Source organism: Rousettus aegyptiacus, unplaced genomic scaffold (assembly GCF_014176215.1).
Source record: "Rousettus aegyptiacus isolate mRouAeg1 unplaced genomic scaffold, mRouAeg1.p scaffold_m13_p_7, whole genome shotgun sequence".
NCBI lineage: Eukaryota > Metazoa > Chordata > Mammalia > Chiroptera > Pteropodidae > Rousettus > Rousettus aegyptiacus.
The window spans coordinates 43,611,753-43,626,819 of NW_023416310.1; the positions used below are offsets into that span (position 1 = coordinate 43,611,753).

Genomic DNA, 15,067 nt, shown 5'->3' on the forward strand with positions numbered 1-15,067 from the left:
GCACTCCCTAGGACAAAGATATGCTAATGACAAAACAGGAAAACATCAGTGATAGCTAAATGCTCCCACACACACTAAAAATGGAGAGAAAAAATATCTATAATATACACATTTCTAAACTTTAGTAAGAAGAAAATAAACACTTGAAACATTTTCTAAATAATACCTTTGAGTGTTAAATAATTTATTTTTCTAAACAGACTGTCTCTATTTTTCAGTTTAACACTTCCATGTAATTTCCAGTTCAACCGATCTACCAAAGAGTAAAGCAGCTGGCCAGGAAATTATACCACTGATATATAAGCAGGATCATTTTTAAGGTTAATGATATGCAGATGAATATATATATTTTTTTCCTCCAAGCCTCAGAAACACTTTAGGATGTTAGAGTGTGAAAACAAAATGAAGGAGAGCAGATTGACCCATTTACTCAAGAGAAAATTAACCAAACTAATTAACTAGGGGAGTAGTAATTGTAGTTTCCATTTATTGAATGACACCATATGTCAAGTGCTGAACATGTCTATCTCATTTAATCATCACAATATTGCATAGTAAGCCTTATTATGTCCACATTATAGCAAATAAACAGGGACTTGGACAGGATAAATAATTCGCCCAAGGTCGTTTGATTAACTCAAGATTAAAATCCAGGCTTGTCTGATTCCAAAAGCCCAAACTCAACTATTGTACCAACTAGAAGTCCATATACTCTTGCTTCTCTGGACATATTCTCAAGAGTCCGAAATAATTATGCATGAGAATTTTGAGATTTTTTTTTTCTCTTCGACTAAGAAGATGATAGATTGATTGTAGGACATGATCAGGACAGAACAAAGCAGGACAAACCCATTGCAAGAAGATTCACCGGGTGGATCCTGACTTCCTATGAACCATTTAGAAATGCTGATTGGCAATAAACATAGTAACAAATGCACAACATATACTTTCTCTGTCCTAATTCAAGCAATAATTGGATTAGATATCCACTTAATGCAAGCTTAACTAACAATGCAGTACTAACCCTTCTCTCCAATGAATAAGACAGCTAATGGAGTGAGTAGGAGATACCTCATTAAAATGAGCATTTGAGTATTGCTCCATGCAGAGTTTGAGCTAGAAGAAAGGTCCAATTATCCTGAACCAGGAAGCAAGAGCCTGAAGTTTTTAAAGTAATTTCGTGCAGCATTCTTATGCAACCAGGCTTTCTCTGCATTAAGAGTCACTAAAGTCAAAACATAGAAATGAATAAAATGTAGAATTGAACCCGACATTATATTTTTTAACTACTAAACATAATCCACACGATTTTATTTTAACAAAATATTATCAATCACAAATCGTACTTTATGATTTAAATTGGGGGGGGGAGATTAGAGTTACATAAAAATTATAAGTGAACAGAATTTTTCCTTAATTTCGTGTATGTACTTACCTAAAACAATTATTAAATAAAATGATCTAAGAGACCTTTTTTCCCCCTTTGAGAAGGCTTTTGCACATTCTCAAGTTTGAGAAACACAAATGTTAGCCATATTCTCCTTGAGGTGTATTCATAAGGAGAAATCAACCAAGTGAAATATTTATTGTCAGGATAGACTAGACTCTACCATAATGATGAATAAATCCTGAAATCTCCATGGTTAACAAAACGATGATTTATTTCTCGTTTGTGTCTGTAGTAGAGGCAAATGAGGCAGTTCTTGTTATTTCTTCTCCAACAGTGACTCAGGGCACCAAGATGTTTCCTTTGGACCACTCTACCCTCTTAGCATCTTCTCTGCAGTGAGTGTCTCACCCCTCCTCCAGACCAGGAGAGAGAGAACATGAAGAATTCACACCTTCTCCAATTATAAAAGCAGTCACAGGGCTGTAAAGTACAGCAGAGGAAAAATAGTCAATGATATTACAATAACATGTATAGTGTCATATGGTAACTAGACTTATCGGGGTGATCACTTTGGAAGTTATATGAATGTCTAATCACTATGTTGTACACATGAAACTAATATAATATTGTATATCAACTGTAATTGAAAAAAATTTTAATTAAAAAAAAAGAATTTACATCAGCTCAAAATTGTCTCAGATGAGAAGTGACATCCATCACTTGTGCTTGTATCCTCCTAGATAAAATTACTTACAACACATTAAAGCAAGAAAAGCTGAGAAGTACAGGGGCACATGGGGAATGTTTGAAAAGAACAAAGTATTTCTGTCATGAAAAAAATCAGAGATGAAGAGAAACCAAACTTAAAATTGCAATATGGATTCTTTATTAAATAATATTTCATTTATAAAGTTTGACTTATATTGTTTATACCTCAAAACATATTTGACATATAAAAAGTACACATTTACTCACTAAATATTATTTAAGAGTCTATTATATCCCTGGCACTGAGGATGTAGATGTTAAACAAAAAGAAGTAAATTGAAGGAACACCCCTATTATGTACTGATTCAGACCTAAGGAGTTGTGAAGACAAAATGGTGTTAGCTTTAATCTTCTAATGCACTCCTCCCTTGCATTGCCCAAGCTCCTGCTCCTTGGAAAAGACTTCTCTGAGGTAAAGAACTAAGAAAAGGATAAGCTCAGATGAATTAGATTTACATGAAGCAAAGTCTGCCCTCATGGTTTGTTGATTAAAAGCTTATGTAAAATGTCATGATTAGTCAACATTTGATGGAAATGCTCATGAAATAAGACATTCTTAACAAAGGACTGCTTAGAGAAGAAGGAGCCATAGTACCTCGTCCCCTATACCCACCATCACACACCAAACCAGGTAGGTGACTCAGTCCTACTGGGCAGCAATTGCCTTTTCCTGTGAAATAGAGCTAATGCCTTGCCTTCCCTGCTGAAGGTGGGCACAGGGCTGTAGTGTCACAGGGAGGCATCACCTGGAAGTGACCCAAGTGAGTTATCAAGAGATGGTAAGTCTTGATCTGAGACTAATTACACTTTATCTGGCTCCTGGCATGCTTCTTCCCCTCCTCCAATTAAGACAACCCTGACTGTCTGACATGGTTATATTGGAGGCAAAATTAGAAAGTAGACAAAGTCACCTCATCCACTCCAGCATCTCTTTTCTGTGTCCTTTTAGTGGCCCCGCCTCAAGGCACATAGCACTGCCATTTCTTCTCCAAGTTTCCTTTTAGCAAATCCTACTTCAAGGAAGGAATTGATAAATCCATATTCCTACTAAAAAGTGTGTGACAGATATGAATAAATATTTATTAAGTACCTCTGACACACCAGGTAACATTCTGGGTGCTGGCTTATAATGATGAGTAAGCATAACCCTGTACTTAAGAAGTTCACCATTCTCTGAGAGAGTTGAAAGGTAAAAAATGCTTCTTTTTTAGGGAAAAAAAAAAATATATAGAAAGGAACACATAGGAGGCTACATAATCTGATCTGAGATCAAGCTTCTCTTTACACATGATGGATGAGTATGAATAGAGTAAGAACCTACTCTTGGAGAAATTTATATTCCAACAGAAGTAAATTCTTGGAATAATTATGTAATTCTAATTATGTGATTTCAGGAATCTGAAAATCAAGATAAACTGGTATCTGTAGAGACGGAAATGGTCTTCCTGGAAAATCTTAAATCAATGTTTCTTAAAGAAGACCCTCTGAACCACCTTCATTAGAATCACCTAGGAAGCTTGTTATACTACTAGGCCTATCCTATAGTTACTAAATCCCAATCTCAGGGAGATAGAATTCTCTAAGAAATATTTATGTCGACTAAAATTTAAGAACCAATGTCTAAAATCAACCCATGAGCCACAACCTACTCTTCAAACAGACCAGAAGCAACTTCCTGTTTTTTGAAATAATGAATTTGGCGGGGGCGGGAGCGGGAGGTATTGTTTATTGCCTACATTCCATCCTTATAGATTTTGATTTTATTCATCTAGTATTGGGCTTTTGCATTTTTCAAAGGCTCCCCACCCAAGTGATTCTAATATAAAACAACTGCACTCTCAATCCATTAAGAAAGTCCCTGCTCCCAGAATCAAATCTCGTCTCTGTAGTAATGTCATTGTTTGCATGAACCAACTAACAGTGTTACAGCATCTATGTTGAACACTGTGTGACTTGTAACTGTGTGACTCCAACTCTGGGGCAGCGATATTAGCTAAAATTCCCTTGAAGAAAAAACAATTAGTAAATTCACAGATTGTGTTTTTGATTAGCTTTATCTTCACAAGACTATTAATTTCAGCAGGAAATACAGCTGATATTTACCTTTTAAAAATACACAGGATAACTGCTAAAAGATAACCATTTAAAACAGAACACATGCATTGATTTCTGTACCTTCCCCAAATCAAGCTAAAAATATAGTAAAAGAATAATCTCACAAAGAAAAAGAAAAAGGAAGACGAGAGCAGTGGAATAGAGATACCGAGAAATTTTGGAAAATGTTAAGAGCATGGAGAAATTAGCTGAGAAATCAGAGTAGCAAGTGCCCATGGAGGAGTGTGCAAGAGATTAAGTGGTACACTTTACATGTAGGAGAGAGAAGAGGAAAACGTACTACAGAGCACCTAGCAATAGTGAACCTTGTTATCACATATTGGGGAATAAACTGACAGCTGGCAGCTAACAGAGGTAAAGCTGGACCAGCCCTGCTAAATTACTAAACTTAATAATTTAGATTTTATATCCTAGGGCGATTAGGGTATTTAAAATAATTACAATTGGTGAGGGTTCTTCAGAAAATCTGAGCTCTAGCTGTGGAATACATATGACTGTCTATCACGGATGCCTTGTATATAGCTCCATCATCTTAGTTAGGCCACATCTGCCCCATTTTCCTCCTTGAATTTCTCAGATGTAAGTAAATTTACTTGGAAGAGCTAAGAAAGGAAAGGAAGAGCCTTGCCACTGGAAAAAAAAAAAAGGAAAGGTAAAAATCTTTTTTAATAGGTTCCGTTAGATTCCCATCATCTTTTTGGTCTGGTGTTGGGGAACCACATGGTGGTGTGGGGAACCACACCCCCATAACCCTCATCTCTTGCCACATACACATTGGAGTCGAAGTCAGAATTTTAGTATTATATGTAAATTTTGATTTACAATAAAAAGTAGTAGTGGGCGAAGAAATGTGTGTATGCGTGAGTGTGTGTGGAAGGGCAGAGAGGCTGAAAGAGACCAAATCTTTACATTAGTAGGAAGCCAATAGGTAACGTCTACATTTGGTAAATCAAAAAAATAGCACACAAAATATCATTTATAAATATGGTAATAAATACCAACTGTGACAGCTAAAACAATTGAAAGCAGTTTCCTCGGGGAAACTCGACTTGATGATAGGTCTGGAGGAGAGATCTGCTGCTTTTCATCATAAGTCTTGCATGACTATTTGACTTTTAAAATTATGTGCATGCTTTGTTTTGATTGAAAAACAAGAGAGACAGAAGCACATCTCAAAATCTTTACAATGGCTACTTTATTTTTTTTATTTTCTAAGCATATGTTATTTTTGCAATTAGAAAATAATCAATACATATTAATATTTCAAGTATTAATATTTTAAGTATTTTAAGCAAATAAAGATATAACATGACCATTCATGCCTGGTATATATAGGTATATATTATATGTATACATGTACCTATATGTATATATGTGTGCATACATGCATATGCACATATGCGCACATATACATACACATGGATTTATCTGTCACGCACAAGTACTTTAGATGTTTTCTCCCTCATATGGTTGAATGTTCTTTAAAACAAATTTAAAGTTTGGAAATATTTGTCCAAAGAACTCCATTTTCTTTGCACACTTTCTCTTGACATCTCAAGATGTATGCAAAGGGGAAGAGCATCGGAAGCTTCCTCCTAGGGGAGAAGCCCTGTCCTTCACTCTGGCTGAACTCACGGCTGCACAGGCAGTGGCCAATTGTGAATTCTCTCCCCTTCCCCTCTCACCTCACTAAGACAGCACTTCAAAGTCTCCTTGATGCACTTTACTATTTAAATCGGTGGGTCAGGAAGGAACAACTGGAAATCAAAACCTTTGAAATGAGTCCCTTAAGAGTCCAATTCAAAGACTCTTAGAACAAGGTAAATAGATAGACGAGAGAGAGAGAGAATAGATTGATGATAGATGATAGATAGATAGATAGATAGATAGATAGATAGATAGATAGATAGATAATAGATAGATAGATAGAAAGATAGATAGATAGATAGATAGATAGATAGATAGATAGATAGATGATAGATAGATAAAGATAGACAGCATTAACCCCTCTGTGCCTGAGAATTGATCCCATATGTGTTTTCTACTCCTCCGGGGAACAGAGAAAGCTTGATTTGGCCTCTCCTTCCTAGTTTATCTCTGGCTGTTCGTAAGAGAAATTGATCATTTTACTGAGGTGATGAGCAGCATCCCAGAGGTGGAAGCGGTGGGAGAGGCGGAGGAGTGGGGTGAATGGTTTGGAGTTGGTTTCAAAAACCGTTTCCCAAACCAGTCACCAACAGTCCTGGTTCTGGGGCAGAAAGGGCATGGCAAGCAAAATGTCATGCCCATCACCCACCATGGAATGTGGTTACCTGGATTGGTACCAGTCATATAAAGATTTCTTTCAACATTGTTCAGAACAGGTGTCAGGGATATGGTTCCCAGTTTCGCGGGACCACTAAAAGCTCAAGATAAGTCACTCCAGTAGGGTGGTTCAGAGTGCATGCTCCATACTCTGTGTGAGTCCCAGAACTTCTCTTCTTCAGCTGAACAATCTCAGTTGTCTTAAGTCCAGTTTCCACATTTGTAAAACTTGCCTAATGGAATTGTTTAAGGATTGAATGAGTAAATATACCTGAAGTGCATCAACATTGCCTGATGCAGTATTCAACAGATGTTTGTTATTTTTTATCATTTACTTAAATCTACTGAGTTATCAGAGTTATCTATCATGTGCACAAGCTCCACATGAAGGCCTCAGAGGGAGGAAGTGAAGGTATTATTACCATTTGCATTTTACAGACGAGGAGACCGAGCTTCATACAAGTAAGCGGTTGCCTGGCTTTGCACACAGTGAAGCCCAGAACTTCCCCCAGAACTTCTAAACTCACTGTCACATCCTTTCCTGAGCCTGAAGAAACACCTGCACTCCAACTCCATGTGTCATGCGATTGCTGTCAAAATCTTGTACTGGTCTATAGTGAAGTTAAAATCACCAAGGATCCTTTCATTGGCCGGGGTCTGGACAAGCCTGAGTGTTGGGATTAACAACTGCAACTGAGTCTAACTCGGACAATGTAGCCTTGGGAAAACGATTCACCTTCTCTGAATCTTGGGCTCCTAATCGATAAATCAAGGAGTTTAGACTAGAAGTCCCTAGACAATTAACTTTGAAGTGTACAATTCTTAACCTATGTTTCCTCCTCTAAACAACTTGGTCTTTGAAGGACAGACATGACAAGAAAAGGTACATCATCAAACCCATACAACTCTTGCACCCTTTAACACCCAGCATACTGGGGAGCAGTGAGCTACTAACCAAACAGAAACACCGGTTATCCAGGGAAAGCACCAGGAATTGTAAATTCAGAAAACCAAATCTCAAAAGCCAGATAGCATCTATCTCTAACCCCGAAGATTTTTCTCATTCACTCTCAGAAGATCTGAAAGAGACTTAGGAATCTATCCAGCCCTCTCATTTCACAGATCAGAGAGAAGGGACAATGGGAAGTTCAATGTCTCACCCAAGATGACACAATCAATTAGCAACTGAGATGCACCTAGAACCCAGGGCTCCAGGCTCCTCACCACATTCTTTGCACTGTGTTGTGCTTTATTCTCCAGGTTTAGCAAATCCCCATCAATGGTTCAGATGTCTCCCTGCCAGAAGACAAACCATGTAGGGATCAAAGCACATCTGTGAAACTAATGACAGTCTAATTCACTATTGGCAGAAACGTGGGAGATTTGGGGAGAAAATTGCAACAGACTGTTACAGACCATTCTGCAGCACATTGCTGAAAGGGAAAACACTTCTTAGATCACAACGCATCATTGAGAGGGAGAGCCAACATTCCCAGCTCGCCTCACGTTCAATTCCTTCGGATGGTCGGCGGGTCCCCTAGACCAGCATACTCCAAACACACATCTGCTTCCAGGCTGGAGAGATGATAGCCAGGGCTTTGCTAGACGCATAATAAATTTATTTTTTCAAAAGCAGAGTAAGAGCTTAACTGGATAAACTACAAAATCAAGTAAGCATGATGCAATCAACCCCTTCATGTTCTAAAAAACAGCCACGGTCCCTGACATCTAGATAGCTATCTTTCCAGACTTTCCCAAGACTTGCCAGCTGTCATCTAAGTTTAAGCTCACTTCCTGTAAAGGAAGAACACAGCAGTATTCTTATTTCATTGACTGAACAAGATTTGACTGACCACTTTCTAGATGCCAGAGACTATGCTGAATTATCTCAGGGACTAATTCTATTAGCTAGAAACTATTTCGGTTTCTGGACTAACTATCAAGGCCACCCACTGACCAACTTTACAATTCAGGTGTAGTCTTCAACAGCCCCAAGTCCCAAACTGAACCCCCTTCCTTTTTCTGGTTATAATATTTTATTTTCAAGGGTTCTTAAAAACCATGTGATATATATATTTTTTAAATCTTAATCATCTGAATGGATTATATTAACAACTAAATTAACAAATATAAATGTATATTATATATACATACACACATATGTATATACGAACCAATTAAAATCTCAACTTCAGATTTAAATTTTATGAAATTTTCAAACATACACAAAAGTAAATAGAATTGAATAACAAACTTCATGTACTTATCATCCGGATTCAACAGTAATCCACATTTTCCTTTGTTGTCTCTTTCATTTCCCCTTACTAAAAATAATAATAATAATAATAATAATCAATTAATTAATTGGCATTTCTTAATGATGCTCCAATCTAGGATTACCATGCATTTCCATTTGCCTGGGGCAGCCACAATATAGTTCTGTGTATCGACTAATATGTGTTAATAAATTTTAGAGCCCCTTTTACTTTCAAAAGTGACCTGGTTTGGATGATACACTCTGTGGTCACTTTACCAGCAGGTAATATTACTAGTTTGAGGCGCTTACGAAAATGATATCTTATACTATTTGTTATTGCTCAGAGCTGCCCCGCTCTTCCAGGCTCTTCCCTATACTTCGAGAGCTGAAATCTGTGAACTACAATTCACAAATTTCATTGCTAAATCTCACCACTGAAAGAACTTGACATAAGACTCAGAAGGCAGAAGAAAAAGAAAAGCTCTATTTCCCAGCTGCAGCAGACACTTAAGCATTGGAAGATAGCAGATGGCAGCTGTGTACTTCTGCCTATGGTTTTCAGGGCTACAGGCAGCCAAGGTGACAGCCAAAGTGGCAGCTATTGGCAATCCCTAAACTTTCTGAATTTCTTAAAAGTGACTTTACCTTTGTTACCCAGACTCTATCTTTATATAGGCCGCCAATTCCCCACACCAAGCTTCTTCCATCTTGAAAAACTTATAATGGATTCCATTTTCCTGATGAAATATTGACTGAAACTGCTAATGAGCAAATCCTCACTTCTTGAGTTTGCTTAGATTCCGAGTATTGCCTCCAGGAGCTCAGTAACATACAAGACCCTCCAGATTCTGACTACTGTCCACCCCTCCACCCCAATCTTAGCCACTGCAGCCGTATTAACAGCTGATAGTTTGCCAGAACACCATGCTGTTTTTCATTTCAACATCTTTTCTCATATTCACTATAATTCCATCTTCACCTTAGCCCACTGGCCTTGGCTAACTTCTACTATTTGTACAAGTAGCTAGGTACTTCCTTCTCAAGAATGTTCTCTCTGACCCCTCATCAGACTGGTCCCTCCTCTGTGCTCCTGCAGCAATCCAATATCTCATAGTGAATTTATGTTTTTAAATATATGCTTCCATATGCTCACAAATGTAGCTTTAAATGTGTGTGACCTCCTTAAATGCTAAAAGCTTGTTTTGTATCCCCAGTATCTAACGCAGTGTTTGATCCACAGCAGATACTCATAAGATACTTGGGAAATAAACAAATGAATGAGTAGCTTCTCACCAGCTTCGGCAGCTTGAAGATAAAGAATTCTGTGTCTGGAGGGGACAAGGTCACTTCAGTATTGAACCCCATGCCCAGGTCTCTTTAGATATGCACAGCCTAATATATGATGGCCACTAACCCCATGTGGCTATTTTAAATTCAGTTTTTAATCACACTGGCCATATTTTAAGTGCTCGGTAGTCATACATGGCTAATGCTTCCATATTGAATAGTACAGACACGGGACATGTCCTTCACTTCAGAGGATTCAGCTGGATAGTGCTAAGCTCTAGAACTAGTGGAAGATGACACATTTTTATAGCCTGACTCAGGGACAAAATGACCAGCCAGAATGATAAACTAGTTTATCAGAGATAAACTAACACTAAGGATGTGAGCTCTAGCAAGAAGTTGAGAACTTCAGTGCTCCCTAACATTTATCAGGCAGTTAGCATATAGAAGCCACAGCACAGCAATAAGTACTTTACACATACCTTATTTAAGGAAAATAACTTTATGGTTAAGTACAAATTCATTATCCTTTATGTACAATTCTAAATCCAGAAAGCCCTGAAAACTACTCAATATTGTCATAAGTTTGCCATCAACTTACTTGGCAATAAAATTTGACCTGAATTTTAATTGCTATAAGCCTATTTCTAATCTTTACTTAGTGCAAATGGTCATCTACTTTGCTCATAATGGATTATTAATAGGTTACAGGACACCACCCAGACATTGCCCTTGCTGACAGTTTAATGTAAAATAGGGCATATGTACTAGTTTCCTTTTCTAATATACGAAAGCATCTGAATTCTAAAATATATCTAGCCCCAAGGGTTTCAGATATGCAATTATGCCTGCATTTTTATTTCCTATTTTATAAATGAGAAAACAAAACTTGGAGCAGTTAAGGTACTTGCCTTAAATCAGAGAGACAATAAGTGGGAAGCAGAGATTTACCTACTTCGTCTATGCCCAAAGCCCAACCCCTAATCACTAGTTAATGTTGCGTCCCTCAACCGTTGTTGAACTAACTACATGGCAAACTCACACAGTTTGCCTCTGCTACAAATGTACTACCAAAGCCAAGCCACAGAACCTAAAATTAGAGTAAAAAAACCTACATGTTCCAGAGAGTTCCTCAGGACCCTAACCAACCCCACAGCCACAATCTCAACTGACTTATTAGAATCACCATTGCTTAATACACATGGAGGCAATGTGTATTTAGCATTTGTAGTATTTCAAAAGAAACTGAATCTTGATATTGAGTTCTCCAATAAATTACAGCAATTAACATTTTCAGGACCCAACTATTTAATTCAAAATACTTCAGAGCAGGGGGTCCTCAACAAGACAGAAACAATGGAATAATTCGCCATCTCAAGAAGCACAACTTCTTTAATCACAGCTGAGAGGGAAAAGTCTCTCTCGCTAAGAGAGGCCAATAGTTTCCTTTTTCACAGCCCTGCTGAGAAAGAGAACGCCAGGAAAGCCCTCTCAGCTTCCAGAGGGCAGCCTCCGGGGACACGTCAAACCACTGGCATGGAATCGGTCACCACACCAGTGACATGGCTCCCAGGCAGAGCATTGGAAGAAGCATCCAGGCATCCTCGGGTTTTGTTAAGAAATCATTACAGAGCTTGGGAAGAGCACTAGTTACTTTAGCAATATTTTGTAGCATGGATAATTAACTATCTGGAATTGTTTAATTAGTTAATGAGGTTGGGGAGCAGTTCGTCTTAGGGATCATTAGTTAAGGTTTAACACATAAGACTGCAGTAAATTCTCATTTGTAAGAGTCAGCAGATTTCCCTTCTCTTTGATGGTGAATCAGAAGCTGTTACAGCGAGTTTCCAACATGCAGCCTGAAACGCTCACTTCAGGAAAGTTCGTTTCCAAATTCTCAGCCAGCGAGGCACTGAGGCAAAATGGGGAGAAAAAAAAAGCCATCGTAAGGGAGTTTGACACATGGAACTGGGGAGCGGCTGGTCAAGCCTGAACTAACCTTTCTCACTACTTCTATTTTGAGCTCCTACTGATGAATGTAGAGTAGCCTGACCTCCCTGCCACCTACCCTGGATAAACATTAAAGAAGGCTGTTCATCCACACTTGTTTTAGAACAAAGGGAAAGGGCTCCTGTGGCCCCAACAAGGAGGAAAGCTGCTGGATCCCCATTCAAACAGAGATTAGTACCATAAGTCCAGGTAAAGTGCTGCTGCCTCACTCCATCTGGAACATTCTTTACCCCCAAAAAGCGCAGTGAAAACTCACAAATCACTCATGTACATGCCCTTGAATCCTTCATGGAGGGAAATGACTTCAAAAGATTAGATCAGTTGATACTTCAGGAAGCCATTAGTTCCAGATGAACACAAATGCTCTATTCCACACAGAAAGTTCAGACACAGACATGCAGATAATCGCTGTGATTAACTCCAGGGTAAGAAGCTGCATTCCTTACCTGGAAGAACTGTCCTCTTGGGGTCAACGGAACTCAGTTCTGCATAATTCTGTGGGAGGGTCTGTTTAGAGAGCCACCACCGTAAGCGATTCTGCCTGGGTCAAGCAAAGTGAGAAACTCAGGACAGAAACCCGAAATCACTGTGGTGACTCATGCCTGACAGGGGATATTTTATTCCAGTGAAGGCTGAAAAAAACGAAAACAACAAAAAGTAAAGGAGACACATTTTAAGCCTTTCTTTTGTATGCAGAGTTTCTGAACTCCCTGCTCTGTACTGCTAAGATGGGAAAGGAGAACTTAAAAGAGACTTAGAGGTTGTATCTTCTAAGTTTCTGATCTAAAGAGCTTGCATATCCCCCTTTCCTCCTCACCATCCTTTCTGGTAACACCACAGGCCAAGAAGAGTAGGCTCCTCTGAGCTTAAACTAAAGGTTTAGAAACATAAAGCCCCAAGGTACTCACTCACCATTATGGTCTACAAATGGTGGTATTTAGAATATGCTAGCGTAGGAGCTGGAATCCACTGAGGGATCATGGCAAATCATTTGAGGTCTCTGGGTCTCAAGTTCCTCCTCATATGCAGGTTTGTGTTTGATTAAGAGCATGAACCCTGAAACCAAAATCCTCAGGCTCAAATCTTGACTTTATCACTTAGTGACTTGGGACTTAGAATAGCACTGACTCAGAGTTACTGTTATATACATGTTGCTATTATTGTTATGGATAAAACAAGAATTAAAACATTGGTTCTTCCTACAGCACAGGGAGTAATAGAGAACAAACAAGAAGAGACTTTAAAAAATATTTAAAAGAGTAGGAAAATTACTACACAAGCACATTTCCTATTATATATTATATAATGTGGTATTTCATTCATTCTAACACACTTTTTTAACACTTTAACATTTCTGAAATTGGATGCAACTTACAATTGATGTGGTGATATAATTAATTTGGCAGTTTTTAAAATTTCTAATGATACATAAAGTGTTGTCATAATTAATGGTATCTTTCATTCCATGTAATATGATAGTATGTTTTCAATAAATGCAACTCAGTTTGTTATTATGTCTGGATTAAGACCTCCAATCTTACTGATGATAATAATTTTATTTGGTCTTGGAGTACTGAACTATGAGACAGAAAGACTGGGGTCCAATCCCAAATAACCACAGGAGTGGTGAAGTGGAGAGTTAAAAAAAAAAAAAAGAAAAGAAAAAAAAAACCTCATCTACAAAAAAAGACATGAAAGAAAACCAGAATATTTATGACAAAGGGTTCCAAAATAAATTCAGCTATGGATTATGGGATAAAAAATGATATTTCAAATCCATAGGGAAAGAATAAATTTACTGATCAATAAATTGGCTGAAGATGAAAAGGCAGCTACTTGAACGGAGAGAGAGAAAGTAGAGTTGAAGACCTAGCTTACCCTTTACAGCAAAATAAATTCCAAATGTATTTAAGTGTGAAAACAAAACCATAAATTATTTCAACATCAAAAACTTCTTATATACCCACTATGGACAAAGTACTGCAGAGGACAAACCAAAATCCCTTTCTTAGGACACAAATTTCAAAGGTTCCAAAATAATAATACATGCTATGAAAACAAGGAAAAGCAGAGGAAATATAGAATTATAGGCATTTGCTATTTTGTTTATAAGTCCTTACTATGGTTAATAAATTCACTAGAAGAAACATTTTTCATTAGCCTAAGAGTACAATAGACATTCCTAAAGATGAAAAAAATGTATAAATGCCATAAAGAAAAGCATAATAAATTTAATTTTATTTATATTTTTAAATTTAAGAATGGAAAAAAAATCTATGGACAAATGGCAACCCTGGGAGAAAGGGAATGCAACATTTAAGACAAAGGGCAAATTTCCTTTAAAAGTACAATTTTGAAAATCTGGTTTAAGAAAGTAGAAACAGGATTCTAATTCTGCCACCAACTAGTTCTGCGACCTAGGGTAAGTCTCAAGGTCCCTGAAATTAGAACTTTGCTTGTTACCTGAGAGAGCTGGACTAGCTCATACACATGGTCTTTCCAACTCCAACACTGTGTAATTGCAGATCTCCAAATCTGCAACAAAAAAAAAAAGGGGAAAAATATACATGGAAAGAAAATGCAATTTCATAGAGAATACAACATAGATTTAAAAACAGGCCGTTTTGCTTGCATTCCTAAACAATTACACTGCAGAAGTACAAAATGAGACTTCTCATTTGTAACTTAAAATTTTTAAGGAACCATTAGGGGTGAAAAGTAACATAGAATCACATTATTAGCCAGTTCACAACCAACAAATTGCAAAATGTATCCCTCTTTTTAGGGAGAGAAATAAAGGGTTATTCAGGGGCCTTCCCTAGAGTGAAAATTAAATTCCAGTAAATCTGGAAGGAGGGCGGCATGTCCACTGAGTGAACCCAACACCCAACACCTACCAAACCACAGAGGAAGTGAACACAGAAGGGGTTTTCCAG

At 37.7% G+C, this 15,067-nt stretch overlaps 1 long non-coding RNA gene across 1 annotated transcript; it reads right to left on the reverse strand.

Annotated features, from left to right (window-relative positions):
- Nucleotides 1-473: 473 nt before the first annotated feature.
- Nucleotides 474-14,666, reverse strand: LOC118605337. The gene is made up of 3 exons (XR_004952089.1): nt 14,595-14,666; nt 12,578-12,763; nt 474-1,870 (listed from the first exon to the last, which is right to left on the reverse strand). It is a non-coding gene; the product is annotated as an uncharacterized LOC118605337 (long non-coding RNA).
- Nucleotides 14,667-15,067: the final 401 nt, after the last annotated feature.